The following is a 14,927-nucleotide window of genomic DNA, read 5'->3' as shown; positions in this document are numbered from 1 at the left end:
TATTTCAGGAATGCAGAGACGCATTGGAAAGGCTTGCAGCACACAAGGAAGTGAGACTGAGGTGGGTCTCAGGACACCAAGGTGTTGAGGGCAATAAGCGGGCCGACGAACTGGCAAGGCAAGGTTCCGTTAATCCCTTCGTAGACCCCGAACCTTGTCTCGGTCTTAGCAAAAAACAAATCTCCCAGCACTCTCAGGCGTCTCTAAAGCAAGGCGACTGCTAACAAAGACCTGACAAAGTATCAAAGATTTATAGAGTAAGAACATCCATCGAAAGTAGCCTTAAAAAAAACGGCAATTGGCAGTCCTGACCTGGCAAAGAAACTTTAAATACTTAAAAGAAATTCTCTTAAATTGTAAATAGTTTTTTGGCATTTGAACGTTTTAAAAACAGCTATAAAAGAGAGGAAATGCTGAAGCAGATACAAATTCAAGGTCTTTTTGAACACAAACCTATTTAAATTTATCCAACAACAACACTTTATTATTCTTTAGGTAGGTACTCGTTAATGATATAAATGGCATGCCAAAATCAATTTTTGAAAAAAATAAATTCTTTACTTGCTGAATCCAATTATAGGAAGGGCCTGGGTTTTCAAGTTCCAGCTGTCTTTTATAGCAGATCTGTGGATAACTGGAGGGTTTCATAGATAAAAGTTTGATTAGCCAATTAATAGCTAATTTAAAAATAGTTAAAGAAAGGTATGTTACACCAAATTCTAGGCGCACAATGCTGTCAGGCGTATTAGCAGGCAGATAAAACAACTTTTTGACCTGTACACGTTCCAAAACCTCAATGTAACGCAAACTCCAAATTGCAGCATTATTAAGCAAGACACTCAGAACAAGTGAATTACAGAGAATTATCTTTGCCGACCAACTGGAATAGGTAGACTTGGCCATAAAACCGCGAACAACTCTAATAGCTTGTTTACCTTTAAGTGCGGTGTTCACACTATAACGTCAAATAATGATAAAGAGGTAAAAGATGCCCCCAGGTAAACATACTTCTTTGTTATCTCCACTTTTCGCCCTCATATTTAAAATCTTGATTAGCTCGACAGCCACCTCCCCTAGATACGATCATAATTCTGGTTTTATTTAAATTGGCAGCAAGTCCGTTTTCATGTGTGTAATCTTCAAGAGCCAGCAATTTTCGCTTCATATCGACTTCAGAGTTGGACAGAATAACTGCATCATCGCAGTACAGTAAAGCAAGGATGTCAGAAATACTGTCAATATCAATACCATCCAGTCCCCGACCCCGAAAAAATAGTTCAAAGTCACTTAAAAATAGTGAAAATAAAAAGGGGCTCAAAGATTCTCCCTGTAGAACTCCTCCTGACACCAGAAGCTCCCTGGTAAGCTCATTGCTACTTTTTACCCTAAAACTGGCACAATCGCATAGCGACTTTATAATAGAAATAACTGATGCTGACAGCCCAAATGTGTAAAGTTTCTCCCACAATAGGTCGTGTGAAAGGGAGTCAAAGGCTTTTTTAAAATCAATAAAAAGTGCATAAACTTTTCGGCCTCTAAGACGCAGATGCAATTGAGCAGACATCATTAGTGTAAAAATGTTGCCTGCGCACCCTCTGGACTTTCGAAAGCTACTTTGACACTCAGGGATACATTTGGTCTCGTATGACCATACCTCCAGTCTTCTGAAAATTATCGTTGTGAAAAGTTTCACAATACAATTAACAAGAGCTATACTGCGATCATTGTTGGGATCATTAACGGAGCCATTCTTATGGAGCATTGTCAAGATAATGCGACCACAATTATGCGGAACGACAAGGTATTCCATTATTTTGTTAAAAAGAAAATTAAATAAGTTATCCAGATGGAAGTAAAGCCTTAAAAAATTCATATGGAACACCGTCTTCGACCGGACTTTTGCCATTCTTGCAACGGCTTAAAGCTTCGTGTATTTCAAAAACTTTGTTACGAAATGTCGTGGTCTAAAAGTGGATGTCTAGCATCAAAAAAGTTATACTGTAATTCAATTTTGGGGTTATTAATTGATAAATCGAAGATTTCCCATAATCTAGTTGGTACGGCGCAAAAGTTTTTATTTTATCTGAACTGCCTGACTGCGCGCCAAAATTCATTGGAAGATTTTGTATTGGAAAGCGAAGTAAAACTTTTATATTCGTACTTTTTCCTCTTAGTTCCGTATTTATAGTTTTTTTAGCCTCTGCGAGCTGTGACCGAAAAGGCTTAAAAAAATTATTTTCTTTGCATAGTTTTGAAACATTTTTAATTTCTTTTTTTAGAAACAAACGTTGTTAAACCAGGATTTATCATTACGGTTTTTATTTAATTTGCGCGCACAATTAAGATTAGGTTGACTTACCATTTCGCATGTTTCTGCAGTCTCCCAAATTGCAGCTAAAAGGTTTTTATATGAAAGAGTTAAGTTAGGATTAAAAACTAGCCTGTTGGAATATCGCATAAAATTTTTATAATTGCTTATAGCTTGGGAATCCCACTTTAAAACGGGTGTAATTCTTGGGTTGGCAGCTATAGAAGATGGTTTACTATTTATTTTAGTGTTAGGGGCGAAAAGTTTTATTAAAATTGGAAAGTGAACTTACGTGACATAATACTTCAAAATCCTGAATAAGAGGCAGCTGTAAATTCGATATCCATGCTAAATCTATAGTGCTTTTGCCATTTTTGTTGGAGAACGTTATTTGTACCGGGTTATCAGAAATAGATCTGCCATTTAATAAAATAAAAGAATTCTCATGCATAAAGTCGATAAGAAAGCGTCCCCTCTTTTCAAGTACATTATCAACAAATTGAACGTGTTTATAAAGGTTGGTCCCTAAAAAAATTTCTTCTGGAGGCTGTACACCGTTTGCAATACGACAATTAAAATCACCTGCACAAATTAGAAAACTATTAGGATATAATTCTGAGCATTGCATTAGTTAGATATAAAAAATATTTAAGGTATGCGCAATGTTATGTTTTTTGTTAAAATATATACCTAAAAATAACAATTCAATTTACTGAGATCTTACATGTGCAATTACCCACCATGGCGAAGCATCTAGAACCTTAAAATGCAGACTTTTTGTCAAAAACATGGCTAGACCGACACTAGCTCTCCCAACTGATTTTTCTTTAATGGCATTTGAATAAACAGAGCAATAATAATTATTAATAAAAGCATTAGAAGTCGCTTGCGGAGGTTTAACAAGCCAGGTTTCCGATAGAAATATTATATCTGGGTCATTTTGATGTGAGAAATCCAAAAAATCAATATTATCAAAGCTCGCCATGTTCCATGTTCCGCCATGTTGCAAAAGTAGAAAATGGTTGCTATGCTTCAAAATTGGTCCTCATGGAGTCATTATGCTCGGTTGAAAGTGTCGGACAGGCTTCTTTTAGAAGATCCATTTTGTGGTTGGGTAGTGGTTACTATGGAGGGTTTGTTATTTATATACTTAATTGTTAAATTCTTCTCCCCATCTTTTACGCGCCGATCGAGTTCACTTCTTAGGTCGTTCAACTATTTAATCTCAATAGGGGTCTGATCATGTTTAATAAATGTTGTAGGGTATGGAGATTTGCCTATATTGTCCTTGTTCTTTATGATTCTGATAACATCGTTTTTAGAACTAAAAGTAAGGCGTAAAATTTTATGACTCTTATTTGAGGTGCATTTGGGAGAATACTACCTATAAAATCGCAGGCAGCTTTTATCTTGAGAAGGGTCAGTACACTCGGGTAATCCACGTACAATTAGATTACATTCTCGCCTTTTTCTATCAGTATACTTGGCAATCATATCATTGACCTGCAAGGCCGAACTTTCTTCAATATTGACTACCTTAATTCTTAAAATAGAGTAGTCAATTCCGTCAATAATTCTAATTGCTTTATACCCGAATACAACAAAAATTGTGCAGCCTGCCGATGTGTCCTGTTTTAAGTCTTTAAAAACCAGTTCGAAGTATGCTGTTTTGGAATAGATAAGACAAGATCCATTAGTATAATTGAGTAAGCAATACTTTGCTCCAATTTCGCAAAATGCAATTCACAGTGTTAAAGCCTGTGGATTATTTCCATGGGATAATAACATTGATTTTAGCAAGTGTTTAGGAAAACAAAAACAAATCTCACAGACAAAAAAAGACGTAAATCAGAATGGAATTTCTCTGTCTCTGACTTATCAAGAGTTCCATGAAATTGTCGGACGTTTGAAACTTTGTTAGTTACAGCTTCACAATAACAAAGACTGTGACGGAATTTTACTAAAAATATATAAGCAAATTTTTCTGATAAAACTATAGGTGAAGTAGAACAAGAGGATCTTAACGACACTACTGAATATTTCTTTGAAGATACAGTAGAGCAATTTACTGAAAATAAACTTGATAATATGCCAAGAATATTGGCTGATCAAGAGTATAATCCCAACCCATTAAAAGACTTAAGCAATGAGGATAGTAATGATATACTTATTCTAAAGAAAATCTCCAGAAAAGACACGTGAGCAAATTGACTCCCCTAACATAGACCAATTAGCAATAGGTAACAGTCTTGACCAAACTCAATCTTCAACCTCTAAACTGGCTGATTGCTTAGTGTGGCAATCACCTTTTCACACCAGAGCGAAAAGGTAAACGTCCAACCAAACAATTGCCGTTTCTCATTAGTTCCAGTGGATGGAAAAAGTTCTAAGAAGGTAAAGAAAAGGAAAAATAAGAAAAACACAAAGAAAAACTTTGGCGCGAATAAAATGAGAGGAGAGGAAGACCATCAATAAGCAAAAATCGAATCATGTAATAAAAATCGATTCCAGCTTAAATTATGAAAATATTCCTTTAACTTTTATTACAACAAATAAATCTACTTCTCACGTTTCTCCTCCAGCAAATAACACCATTGTAAATAAGGTTCTTTGTTTAAATACTGCAAGAAGTTTTCAATAAAAATCTTTGACATTAAGTTCCAAAATTCCGCAAGACAATTTCAGTATGCATGTTTAAATAAACTGAATTCATATAAAGAATATTAAAAATGTAAAATTTCTACAGCCTTAAATAAATAAATATACCTAATTTATATTTATTACTCTTTTAACTTGTTTATTTATTTTACTTGTACTTACTAAATTTAATGTAATGCGTTAATAAGGCATAAAATAACAGAACTAAACCCTTAATTGTTTTTTTAAATCATGTTTTAATACTTCATTTAGATCCCCGCCAGGGCTATTTTTTTCAAAACAGAATTGTCTAATAGTGTTGTGTGTGTCGTAAAAAAATACCCCTTTTAATTTTTTTATAATAATGTATTATTATATATTATGTCTAAATAAAGCTTGTTCCATTACAAAGTATCCATGTTTAAAAAATTGCATTACAAATTATTTATTTTGTGGTTACCTAGAAATAATACGTAAAGGTGAGGTTGCACGTAGATTTTTTTAAATTGATTTTTGATCAGTTTGTGTTTATTTCTGTGGAAAAAATATGAGTGGGGTTATATCTACGCCAGTAATTTTTTTGTTTATTGTATTTCCTCTTGGGCAAACGCCTGCCCTTTATTGTAGACCGTCGTAGGTCGAGGTGCTATTATTTAAATAAAACACCCCTTTCAATAAAACACGAATTATATTTTTAAAACGACTGTTTCTAACAAAGATTAGAAGGGAACTGCCATTATACTTTTTTAAAGATCATTTTACAAAAACTATAGAACCAAGAAATCACTGTATTATACAAAAATAAAAGAAGTGCTGAATATTAAATACGCTGGACCCTCAGCCGAGAGTGTTTACATTATCGGCATTGGGATAAAGAAAAAAATTACTGTGGCGGTCTCTTAATCGTCGGAGTCGGAAAGATTGATCTATTGATAATAGTTCTTGGGTGATATGACCCCACGGCCATCCTGCAGCCGTTACGTCCTCGTAAGGATTCTGTAAAAGAAGAATTACATACATAAATAGAAGAGGTTGCCAGAATTTTTGCCCGAGGTGGCGATCACTTTTGTCTGAGATAATGATAAACTTTACTTGAGAGAGCAATCGATTTTACTTGAAATGGCGATCAGTTTTGCCTGAGATGGCGATAAGTTTTGCCTGAGCTGGCGATCAGTTTTGCCTAAGATGGCGATCAGTTTTGCCTAAGATGGCGATCAATTTTGCCTAAGATGGCGATCAATATTGGCTGAGATGGCGATGAATTTTGCCTAAGATGGCGATCAGTTTTACCTAAGATGGCAATCAGTTTTGCCTAAGATGGCGATCAATTTTGCCTAAGATGGCGACCAGTTTTGCCTGAGATGGCGATCAATTTTGCCTGAGATGGCGATCAGTTTTGCCTAAGATGTGTTAAGCAAGTTACGATTAAGAATGACTATGGATTTACCTTAACTTTTTTGAATTTCAAACGGCTTGATGTTTTCCAAGCAAACTGTTCCCTCGTAAGGTCTTTGTGATCTTTCTGTGTGAATGTCCTCTTTGACACGATACCTATCATTCGGCAATACCTCGATAATTCGAAAGGGTCCTCTAAATTTTAGAAGTAACTTTTTACTTTCGTTATTGGCCGGAAAACTAATAACTTTTGTCATCACTAAGTTCCCAACTGAGAAGAACTGAGGTGGAGATCTTTTCTTGTTGAATGTTAGATTTTGTTTCATTCGATTTTCATCCAGATTTTTGGCGGCTATTTTTCGACTTTTAGTGACATCTAAAGGTTCTTCGTCAGATATGGCATGTAGATCACAGTCAGTTTTAAGATTAAACCCAAACAAGAAGTTCTGAGGGCGTGTATTGAGTAATTCGGTGTTTTGTACTGCTTAGTCCATGTTGAACTTGTTCGATTTTTAAATCCCATTGATTCTTGTTAATATCTGCACCTGTAGCAGCAAGAGCATCTAAGATTACTTTGTTGGCCCGTTCAACCTGTCCATTCCCTCTTGGTGTACCCACAGCTGTTGTGAACTATCGAATTCCTTTTCTGTCTATGTATGTTTTAAATTCACTAGATGTGAATGCAGATCCAGCATCAGTGATTATGCGTCTAGGGTTACCCAAGATTGAGAAAAGTCTTTGCAACTTTTCTATTACTTCCTTTGAAGAGGTATTTGGAAGTGGATATATGTAGGTGAACTTGGAGAATCCGTCCACAATCACCAGAAGGTATTTATTGCCAATTTCTATTTCTATAAACGGACCTAAGTGGTCTCTGTGAAGAGTGTGGTGTGGCCTAGGATACTTGGGTATGGAATGAAGATAACCTGGTCGTTTACCGCTATGTTCCTTATAATAGAGACAGTGTAGATAAGCACCGATATATTTCTTAACAAATCGGTTCATTTTGGGAAACCAGTATGAACATTTGATTCTATCAATGGTTTTATCAAAAGAAAAATGACCAATATCGTCATGATTACCCTTAACGATTTGCCACGTACGTAGTTTGGGGACTACTATTCTGAGACCGAATAGAGTTATTCGAAATAACTTGTTTCCTCGGAGATCAAAATGATCAAAAATTTCTTTTTTATTTTCATTGTCACCGCTTGATAAAATTTCTTTAATTTCTTTTATGTCATTATCAGAGTCTTGTGCCTCTCGTAAATAATCATTTTCTGTTATAAGCTGTACTTGTTTTGTATTAACTTAAGTCAATGGTCTCAAAAGATGTTTATTTTTTAAAAAATGATTACACGTGTTTCGCCCCAAGGCATCGTCAGATCTAAAAGAAAATAGAAAGCAACCCTAGTACAAAAACAACAATGCATAGACACAAATTACAATATAGAGATTTGACTTACCAGTAAAGCTGTTGGATTAACACCACAAACATTCAAGTTAAAACCAAAAAAAATACATACAAAATAAAAATAATGTTGACGTTCATATTAATTTCAGTGTCAAAACTAAATAAAATAAAAGTAAACAAAACAAGCAGAGTGAGGTTAAGTTGAACGGGAGAACGGAAAAAAAGCAAAAAATAAAATAAAAAATAAAAAGTGAAATATGACTTGGTCGAGAAATGAACCAGCGACCATCGGGTTCGTAGGCAAGCGCTTAACTTACGTGCTATCCAGGTCGTGATAAATATTGTTGAAAATTAAATGCGGTTCGAAGGTAAAAACATCATTCACACAAGACAGTACAGGACTCCTTTTTGCCCTTGTGATCTCCATCTTCTCTAATAGGTCAAGATTCTTTCCCTTGGGGCACTCATGAAGGATTTTTACATTTTCCGGGATACATTTGAGAACCTAATTTATGACACATTTGAAAATTAAAGTCTCGAAGAAAAAGAATCCAACGCGCAATGCGTGGAATAATTGTTTGTTTATTCCAGGCATTTTTAACTGCGTTGCAGTCCGAAAATATAGTAAATTCATTTCCCATTAGATAAAATCGAAATTTTTCAAGAGTTTTAACGATTGCTAATAGCTCTAGCTCAAAGGAATGATAGTTTTTAGAGAGTCAATTGTTTGCTTATTGAAAAATGCTACAGGGTGTTCAAGGCCATTTTCTTTTTGCACGAGGATACCAGCAAATCCATTCCTACTAGCATCCGTATAAACTATTATGGGTAATTGCGGATTAAAAAGTGCCAAGATCGGCTTTGAAGTTATTTGTTCTTTTAAACTATCTACAATTTTTGAATGGCTCTGAGTCCAAGACCATTTTGAATTTTTCTTTAACAACTTTGTTAAAGGTGCTGATATACGAGCAAAGTCTTTAATAAATTTGCGAAAGTATCCCACCAAGCCTAGAAATTGTCTTAATTGATGTTGACTTTTGGGATAAGGAAAGTTTGAAACCGAAAGTATTTTTGAATCAGAGGGTGATATTTTATTAAAACTTATTTCATAACCTAAATAATTAAGTTTTTCTAGCAAAAAGAAAGACTTTTTTAATTTAATAGTTGAACCATAATTTTTTAACAATTTCTAGTACTTTTCTCAAAATTTCAACACCTTCATAAATTGTTTTGGAGGTGATCAGCAGATCATCTAAATATGGTACCACCTTATAGCAATGAAGAGGAGAAAATATTTCATTCATAAACTGTTGAAACACCGAAGGAGCATTACATAGTCCAAAAGGGACTCTCAAGTATTCGTAATGTCCTTCGGGTGTTGCAAAAGCTGTGTAAGGAATAGATTCGTGACTCATAGGGATCTGATGATACCCCGAAGCCAAATCTAAACTTGTAAAATATTTATACTCTGATAAATTATCAATTATTTCTTCAATAATTGGCATGGGAAATTTATTTTTAACTGTGATTTTATTTAAAGATCTATAATCTACAACCAATCTCTTTTCCCCATTTTTCTTATTTACTAGCAATGCCGGACTTGAGTAAGGTGATTTACTGTATCTAATAATACCAGCATCAAGTAATTCTCTAATAATATTTCTCAATATTATTTTATTTTGCTCACTGCAACGATAAGGCCTATGGGTTACTGGTTTTTCTGTTGTTAATTCGTTAGAAAGTGAGACTGAATGAGCTTTTTCGATTACGTTTAGTGACTCAAATTTTATACAAATAAATTTTATAATTTAATAAAAGATTGGATATTTCATTTTCATTATTTAATGAAATTTTAGAATTAATATTTATATTTTTGAGCCACTCAGGAATATTTTCTTTATTTTCAAAATGAAGGAAATTATCAATTCTGTAATAAACAAGATTTTCGTTTTATTTATTATTAACGAATTTTAACTATATTTCGTTTTATTTTTATTTATTAATTAACCGATTTTCAAGATTGTGAACCTTCAGATTAAATAAATCAAATAATGATTTTTTTATGAGCGAACATTCACTACCAAAATCAATAAATCCTTCATATTCATTTTTATTAATAATTTTTTTTTTGTAAATTTTTGTATGAGGCTCTGCGTTTGTAATAAGATTAACCTTTGTAGAAGTGTTACTAGTAATATAAGATTTTTGGGGTTTATTGTTTTCAGCTAACTGACTTAGCTTGGGGTTTGTTGTATTATTTTTTTTTAACAGTTTGCTTCAATATGACCCTTAATATTACAGAAATTACATGTTTATTGTTTATGACGACAAGTTAGGCGACTATGGCCATTTTTACCACAGGCTACACACAACATAGATTTTTCTTTTTCTGCATTTTGTTTACTTGTAGAGGGTAGAAAATTTATTTTATTTTTAAAATCAAATTTTTGGAAATTTTGCTTAGTTTTTGAACTGCCAGCGATTTCGATTTTACTTACAGGCGACGAAACATACAATTTGTTTTTGAGATATGCACCTAATGTATTAATATCGGACATATTAGAGGCTTCAACAGCTGAGGTTATGTTATCGTCCCCGATTGCTCCACAAATTTAAGAAATTTTATCAGAATCAGAATTTGTTAATTATAGATAAATGTTTCAAGTAAAAATCATATAATGAGCAGCCCTCAGTAGGTTTATGGTTAAAAATGTTCATTAAAAGTTTAAAAGCATCTCTTTTTGACTGAAAAGTAGAAATTAAAATATCTTTCTATTTTGCCCAAGTAAACCGAGACCATCCCAGCTCATTTTCTATGTAACTATCGTACCATAGTTTTGCAGTGCCTTTTAGTTTGTTTAAGGCTTAGAAGATCGTAATACTGTCGGACCACTTATATGTTTTGGCACTATATTGGACAATTTCTATCCAATCAATAATATCGATAGATTTTTGAAGTTAAACTTGTTTCTGTGGATGGCTGTTCAAAATATTGACGTGGGGGTCTATAACTTACAGTTTTTCGGCTGGTATGGACCTTTTTGTGTTTCTTTTCGTGCACTTTTCTTTTATGCTTTCTATCACTTGAACAACTACACACTGAACTAGTAGACGACGATGAAGACCGATCTCGTCTCGACCGTTTTTTGCCCATTTTATTAAAGTTCTTGGTCACTTGCCCGAACAAAACACCGGCTCAATGTTTATTCAACCACTTCTGATGTAGACCGTCGTAGGTCGAGGTGCTATTATTTAAATAAAATACCCCTTTCAATAAAACACGAATTATATTTTTAAAACGACTGTTTCTAACAAAGATTAGAAGGGAACTGCCATTATACTTTTTTAAAGATCATTTTACAAAAACTATAGAACAAATAAATCACTGTATTATACAAAAATAAAAGAAGTGCCGAATATTAAATACGCTGGATCCTCAGCCGAGAGTGTTTACATTATCGGCATTGGGATAAAGAAAATAATTACTGTGGCAGTCTCTTAATCGTCGGAGTCGGAAAGATTGATGTATTGATAATGATCACATTATAAACGTTTTCAGGGCGAAATTAATTTGTATTTTGTTACGATCTAGATCGGATCCTAAAAATGTATGAAATTGGATTTAGACTCAAAACGTTTTGAAAACTTAGACAAATAGGTGTTTTCATAGTTTAGGTTAACCTTCAAAACGAATGCAATACCGATGAAAGGTATAGCTAATATTTAGACTCTGACAGCTGTTAAACATGACGTCATTCGAGCGCAACCATATGATGACGTAACGCTTAAGATATCGTAAGGCAACCGAGTAAGGCGCTTACTCGCTAAAATTGGGTTTATTGTCTCATTTTTAACCTAAGTCAAATATGATGTTAAGAACATTTGAACTGTCGTATTTGACGACCCGACTCCCTTTTTTTATGTTCCCTTTGGATAGAAATATGGAAAACAAGCCGAGCATTATGATTTTGTTCCAGTTTAAAGTTTTTTACTAATTTTAAAGGTTTTTGCAGTTTTTTTGTTATTTTCCGGTATTATGGGTTGATAAATTGTTTTACAAGTGTGAAAACATCCAATCATTGCTAAGCAACATAGAGCAGAGGACAGGTAAATTTTTCAACATAGCAATTATTTTATAACAAGTAGACGCTTTGCTTCGTGTCTACTTTAGTCCGTGGGGACCAGTGGAAATTTTTAAAATGTTACAAAAAAAAATCTCCACAATTATCCAAGGAGTGCCCTAAACACGCAGTGGGAAAGAGACCTGCCGTATCCTCGTAAGGCTCTGAGTTCAGACCTTAGCCTCGGCACGATCCTTTGCCCAACTTTTTCTTTTTTAGTACTTCGAAAAAATTAACATCTATAGTAAATACAGAAAGAAAAGGGAATGTAAATATAACTACCTAATATTAAATGATATTTTCAATGATACCTTCTTATTTTATTATTATAATACGCTTTTTATTTTAAAACTCAATTTGGCAAAAAATTTGTTAAAAGTCAAGAATTATTTCCTAAATAAACCCCAAAAACCAAATTTCAATCAAATCGGAACAATAGGAAAAAAGTGTTGATAGTCACGTGACCCTAACACCCAATATATCAAATGTTTATTAAAATTCAATAATTATATCCTAAATACCAAATTTCATTCAAATCGGACTCATAGGAAAAAAGTTTTGATAGTCACGTGACCTGCAAACTCAATATTTCCAAAGCTTGATAAAAATAAATAATTATTTCCTAAATAAACTTCAAATACCAAATTTCAATCAAATTGGACCCATAGGAAAAAAATTTTTAGAGTCACGTGACCTTACAACTTAATATGTCCAAAGATTGTTAAAAATCAATAATTATTTCCTAAGTAAACCCCGAGTACCAAATTGTTATGCTATCATTAATAGTCCGGCAAGACTAACCGGTTTACAGGGACTATTTCTAGGGAGTTGAGTTTGTTTGACAGTCTTGATTTAAAAGTTCTAAACAACACGAACAACTCCCTAGATCTGATAGGTTCCAGAAACCCTGTTAAATTTAAATGATGAAAAAAAAGAACCTATCAGGCCGGCTTCGTGGGTTCTCTGTATGGTCAGTTGTCTCAGTCACACTCACTCACTCAGTAGTAAAACACCTTAATTTAATTTAAATAGGGTGTTTATTAAAGTTAATATCTTATTTCATCAGAGACAATGAGTTAAAGTTTTAAAGCAAACAAAATCTACATGGTAAGTAAATACAATAAAATATATATATATATATATATATATATATATATATATATATATATTCGTCAGTGATCACTTTGGAAGCATTACATAATAAGACGTAACATTGAAGTGTTTTAATTTACATAATTATAAGATAAATATAGTTACTTAAAAAATAAAATAGAAAAAGAATATGGTTGAGATCAATTAAAGAGGAAAAGAAAAAGACTAGTAAGCTTTCGGGTCAAGTCCCATGGTGATCTTCTTTCAGCGGTGAGAGCCCACGATTTTTTATTTTTCACCACATAGGGCTTAAGGCATGATGAGGGTTGACGGGGCTAAGAGCGGCGAAATTATCTGCTTTTAGGCTTCAGGGCGAAATCCTCATCATTGCTGGGTCATGGCTGGCGGTTTACAAACTCATATTCAAGGAGCCCTAAGAGAGATTTCTCAATGGAAACACGGAACACCAAATAAAATGTCACCAACGGTGAAAACTACTTACGAAGTTTCGAGAGGCATCAAACCACTAAAAACCAACCTGCTTCAAAAAAAATTGCTTGAAAATGAAGAAACACTAATGAATTTTAGTGTTTAGTATTAATTTAGATAAAAATGTGCTGGCGGAGAGGGATGATACTAGATTTATTTCACTACACCATTAATCTCTCTCCGTCACAGCGGACAGCACGGTTCACCTTTGACAGACGCAGGCGCTGGAAAGACCTCCCAGGTGCGTCGCGGAACTGCTTAAGTAGTAGTCCAAAAGACATCTGAGCGCAAGACCGGAAATTGAGGAACTTCGCTCGTTACTTTATGGGTTTAGCCGCTATGGGCCCAACCAAAACCCATACGTAGATCACTAATAAGCAAACCATAGAGTGCCTGGTAGAAAGTACAAATACGGGCCAAATCATAATAATTCGACACGCGGCGCCACTGGCCAAGTATGGTGGGTGTCTCAGTCAGCAGTCTCGTACTTATAAAGTTTTGAAAGAAAAACTTAGAACAAATCATTTTTAAATATTTTAACCAAATGAATAAAAGTTAGGATTCTCCAGATCCCGTCTAAAGCGTAATTAATCCTGTAACAAAATTTCAATGAAATCGGACTAATAGGAAAAAGTTTTGATAGTCACGTGACATTAAAACTTAATATTTCCAGAGTTTGATAAAAATCGATAATTATTTCCTAAATAATCCTTAAAACCTAATTCCAATCAAATCGGACCAATAGGAAAAAAGTTTTAATTGTCATGTGACCTTAAGACCGAATATTTTAAAAATTTGTTAAAAATCAATAATTATTTCCTAAATAAACCCCAAATACCAAATTTCATTCAAATCGGGCAAGTAACAAAAAAGTTAAAAAAAAAATTCGACATAAAATAATAATACATAATAAGTCCCGATTTGATCTTTTTTTATCATTACGACCCATTGTGTTGTAATTTTTGTCTAGCAAAATGCCTTGTATAGACACTGTGTCGCATGAATATTATAATAATACACGGTAAATTCTAAAACTTCACAACTTGGCCAAATTATCACGGCTAAAAAAGACGATTTGGTAAAAGATATGCCTATATTCAGATTCTCCAGAGTCTCTTGAATAATTTCCATACCAATTTCAGGAAGTTCTAAGCTCTTTTAAGCATTTTATCAATGAAATTAAGATGCAAGTCCGAGCCGATTCATCCACGTTGACGCCATTTGTCAAAACCCCCATAAAAGTCGGAATTAAAATCGCGCGTAGACGTCAAAGGGTCTTTTTTCGGTGAAAATCACCGTTTTCATTGCCATGGAGACGCGACAATAGGTTTGTTGACACAGACCTTGTCCCAATACTTTTATACTGGGTGCTGGACCGCTAACTATATTGTACCATGCGTTGGCTCCCGTGGTGTCGACGGTATGACTGGTTGATTGCAACGGCTTTTTTTTTGGGGTTTTTCTTAAATAA

The 14,927-nt window shown here is 34.0% G+C and overlaps 1 long non-coding RNA gene across 2 annotated transcripts; it reads right to left on the bottom strand.

Annotated features, from left to right (window-relative positions):
• Positions 1-5,614: 5,614 nt before the first annotated feature.
• On the bottom strand, positions 5,615-11,110 carry LOC126736272 (uncharacterized). Of its 2 annotated transcripts, none has more exons than XR_007660646.1 (2): positions 10,851-11,110; positions 5,615-5,941 (listed from the first exon to the last, which is right to left on the bottom strand). It is a non-coding gene; the product is annotated as an uncharacterized LOC126736272 (long non-coding RNA). The 2 variants fall into 2 exon arrangements; XR_007660647.1 differs by lacking the exon at positions 10,851-11,110 and adding an exon at positions 6,393-7,382.
• Positions 11,111-14,927: the final 3,817 nt, after the last annotated feature.

Source organism: Anthonomus grandis, chromosome 5 (assembly GCF_022605725.1).
Source record: "Anthonomus grandis grandis chromosome 5, icAntGran1.3, whole genome shotgun sequence".
Lineage (NCBI taxonomy): Eukaryota > Metazoa > Arthropoda > Insecta > Coleoptera > Curculionidae > Anthonomus > Anthonomus grandis.
Note: the sequence above shows the minus strand (reverse complement) of the source record. Positions and strands in the feature narration are given on the sequence as shown.